Source organism: Enhydra lutris, unplaced genomic scaffold, assembly GCF_002288905.1.
Source record: "Enhydra lutris kenyoni isolate GAN:26980312 unplaced genomic scaffold, ASM228890v2 scaffoldscaffold14, whole genome shotgun sequence".
NCBI classification, from domain to species: Eukaryota; Metazoa; Chordata; class Mammalia; order Carnivora; family Mustelidae; genus Enhydra; species Enhydra lutris.
Window position 1 is genome coordinate 49,216,503 of NW_019154098.1, and position 4,447 is coordinate 49,220,949.

Below are 4,447 nucleotides of genomic sequence, written 5' to 3' on the forward strand. Positions count from 1 at the left end.
CAGACACATGAAAAAGTGCTCCACATCACTCGGCATCAGGGAAATACAAATCAAAACCATGATGAGATACCATGCTTAGCGAAATAAGTCAATCAGAGAAACACAATTGTCATATGATCTCCCTGGCTTGAAGAATTTGAGAGGCAACGTCGGGGGTTTGGGGGGTAGGGAAGGAATAAATGAAACAAGATGGGATCAGGAGGGAGACAAACCATAAGTGACTCTTAATCTCAAAAACAAACTGAGGGTTGCGGGGCTGGGGGGGGTGGGAGAGGAGGATGGGGTTATGGACATTGGGGAAGATATGTGCTATGGTGAGCGCTGTGAAGTGTGTAAACCTGGCGATTCACAGACATGTACCCCTGGGGCTAATAATACATTATACGTTAATAAAAAAATAAAAAATTAAAAAAAAAAGAAATATACCTATTAGGAGGAAAACCATAATAACTAGAAACGAATAATTACAAATTAGAAATTGCACAAAATAAGAAAGCGGCAAAACAAACTCTAACAATATCGCAAATTTCAAAAACACACAAAAGTATGAAATATTTAAAAATACAGTAATATGATAAAATACAAAACACCAAAAATATCTTTTATAGTAGTGGACAAAATTCACCTATGAATTTGACCACAGAGACCCCTAAAATAAATCAAGAATGTAGAAATAAAAAGGTGAAGAGGTATATACAAAACAAAATTTAAAAGAAGAAAACATGTCATAATTATTTTTATATGAAGCACACATACAGAAAAAGCATAAGCCACACAAAGAAACATGCTCTATGAGAAAATGTGCACAATCCACAGTGCAGAATTATAGTTATGATCAAATAACATAGCACTAATATTCACAAAATAAAAAGTATATGATATATAAGGAGAAATAGTCAAATGCATTAGAGGAAGGAATATTAATTTACCTCTCTCATCCTTGACACATGAAGTGGACAAATAATAAGGAAAAATACAGGAATCCTAAAGAACATAATTGATAATGTAGCATATAATCACTGTATATTCAATACTTACATCATACAAAAAGAGAATATACCTACTTTCTGCATGTCTGTGGAACATTAACAATTTTTTTTCTTTTAATAGGAAAAAAAAAAGAAAAACCTCAATAAGCTCCAAGAAGTAGAAAGAGTAAAGGTAACATAGAAATTAATAACAAAACCAGAAAATAAAAACATATCCCCTGATTTTTAAAAAACTAAGTCAAAATGGAAATAAAAATAAACTGCAAAACATCTATAAAATAGTAACAAGGAAACTGTTATGTCTCATAACACTGGAGAAATTTACAGTGGTGGCAGATTCATCACCTGCTCTAATTTGAGGTTCCTTTCTTTCATAACCAGTACATGTATAACTTAACAAATTCTATTGCTCCTAGCAATAAGATTGTCAGGCACTGACAATTAAACCTAATACCTTAATAGTGCTTGGAAGAGCATGAAAAATTCAGCTGCCTTATGGGTTTGCAGTTGAACATTTGTTATTTTTCCTTTTCCTTTGTCTGAATATGTCTTCCTGAGCATTAGCGGAAATGGAGGGGGCTTACACTATGGCAACTTGAACAATGGAAGAGTAAATACTAGATAACTCTTTTTTGGTTTTTTTTTTTTTTATTTAATTTTATTTTTTCAGTGTTCCAAGATTCATTGTTTATGCACCACACCCAGGGCTCCATGCAATACGTGCCCTCTTTAATACCCACCACCAGGCTCACCCTCCCCCCGACCCCCTCCCTTCCAAAAGCCTCAGTTTGTTTCTCAGAGTCCATAGATACCTCTGTTTTTATGAAAGAAACAAAATAATGTCCTTTAGTCATTTCCTTTTGTCATTTCTACATGCTCGGTCTCAGCATCCCACTAATTTGCTTGTCATTCCTCATTTCTCCTCAGCTCTTTCCTGCTCCAAAATCTTAGAATTTTATAAATGTGAATTGTGTTCAGATAACATTGAAAAGAAGGGACCTGTGGAAAAGCATGGAGTTTGGACTTTAGGAAGGTAGAGATTGTTGTCTGTTTTGTTCACTGGATAGTCACCATGCCTAGAACATCTCTGGTATATAGCAGGGGCTCAGTAAATATTTATTGAATTAATGAATAAAAATTGAGATCTGAAAAATGGGTAGATAGATGGTAGGAATAAGGTGATCTCCAGTTCAACAAATTTCTCCCCAACTCCAGACTAATCAAATAAAGGAAATTATAAAGATTTCAGATCCTAAATGGGGTATTGCTAAAAATATTCATATTTGTAGTATAAATACTTGGTTTAATGCTTTATGGTATCATCTTAAGGCTGGTAGAAAAAATTCAAGAAGTATCCCACTATAACCAATGTCTCAATAAAATATGTTTAGATATTATTGAAGATTCATTTTTAATTTTATGGAAATTTAACATCACCCCTTATAGATAACCACAGTTATCAGTGACATAGTTATTTCTTTACCTTGCTCTTTTTTCCCCTCAAGAAAATATTCTTTTTCTCCCAGTAGTGAAGAGAACTCAAGAAAGAAATGAACAATGGTAAAAATATAACTATTTTCTGCCTATATTGTTTTTCTTAAACTTGTAATAAAATAAAACATCTTCATATTTTTTCAAAGATATTTGTAAGAACAGTAATTATATATGTGAACCTGCAGTATTATTTCAATGAAAGAGTGTGTTCACATTTATAAATATATATAAACATATATAAAATTATTTTTTACAGTTTGTAAAATATGTAAAAGACATATAGAAAACATTTATAAAGATATATAGAAAAATTTTTCTAGGACTAATAAAATTTCATTGTATCAAGTGATGCTACTTCTGTGAATTATGTGCTTAACATACTATGCTGCATTTTATACAACATGTAAAGAAACAATTATAAAAGGTGTTTCTAGGGGCGCCTGGGTGGCTCAGTGGGTCTCTGATCCTCTGCCTTCCGCTCAGGTCATGATCAGTGGGTCCTGGAATCGAGCCCCGCATCGGGCTCTCTGCTCAGTGGGGAGCCTGCTTCCTCCTCTCTCTCGCTCTGCCTACCTCTCTTCCTACTTCTGATCTCTGTCTCCGTGTCAAATAAATAAACAAAATCTTTTTAAAAAAAATTTTTTTTTAAAAAGGTGTTTCTGGGACGCCTGGGTGGCTCAGTGGGTTAAAGCCTCTGCCTTCGGCTCAGGTCATGATAACCAGGGTCCTGGGATCGAGCCCCACATCAGGCTCTCTGCTCAACAGGGAGCCTGCTTCCTCCTTTCTCTCTCTCTCTCTCTCTCTCTCTGCCTGCCTCTCTGCCTACTTGTATCTCTGTCTGTCAAATAAATAAATAAATAAATAATAAATAATAAAATAAATAAATAAAAAAGGTGTTTCTAAGAATGTTAGTTGTACATTTGAAAAAATATATAACATCTTCATAGTTTGTCCTTTAATACCATGTTGGACATTTATGGCCTATTAATTAATATGTCACTGACCATAATTTCAGTCTTTGATTCATCATTTTTTTATTACTATCACAGAAAAATTTGTTGAGCTAGGAGTTAACATTAATTTTTTCTAGCAAATCTTCAGAGGTAACTTAAGAATAGTAATCATCTTACTAGATATATATACATTTTGTATATAAAAATTACCTTTTTTCCGGAAAAATATCAATAGCTGGAGTCTTGATAACAATATTCCATTGTTCCATGTTAGTTTTAGTTATAAATTAACTTTTTTTATGTACCATTTCAAGACTAATTTAGAATTTTTTTTTTATTTCAACTCCAGTTAGCATACAGTGTTATATTAGTTTCAGGTGTAATTTAGAACTTTTTTGAATGAAGCTTTGACCTTGAGCAAAACCCCCTCAAAATCTATAGCATAAGAAATGTCCTTTTCTTTTCTTTAATAGATTTTCTTTAATAGGTTTGGGAAGGGCATGGTTTGGGTCATAAAAAAGAAAAAAAAAAGATTTTTCCCTTATTTAATATTTGTCCTCAGATGCTTTCTAAAAATATACTTTCATAGGCATAATGCTTTATGAATAATAGAATTTAAAAATTTTCCTAAATTTAACAACATCAAATGTCATAAAACCAGCAGTCATGATTTCTTTGTCAACATGATGAAGTTTTTTAAAGGTCTTTTTTTCATCACATAAGGTTTCTCAAACTAAGTCTATATATGCAAAGTGCCTAAATTTGAACCATAGCATAATCATTTTTCCTTAAAATAGTTGTCCAATTAGACCATCTCTTTTATTGCTATCAATTTTTTATTTTCTATTTTTTAGTATCCATATTTACAAATTTTTATAATGAATGTATATTATCTTTAATGAAAAAGTTGTAAGCTCAAGAAAATTGATGTCATTTGTCTAATATGAATTAAAATATAATAGGTTTTAAATATACCTAAATATCAAATCAAAGTACTTTTAGAATTATAAT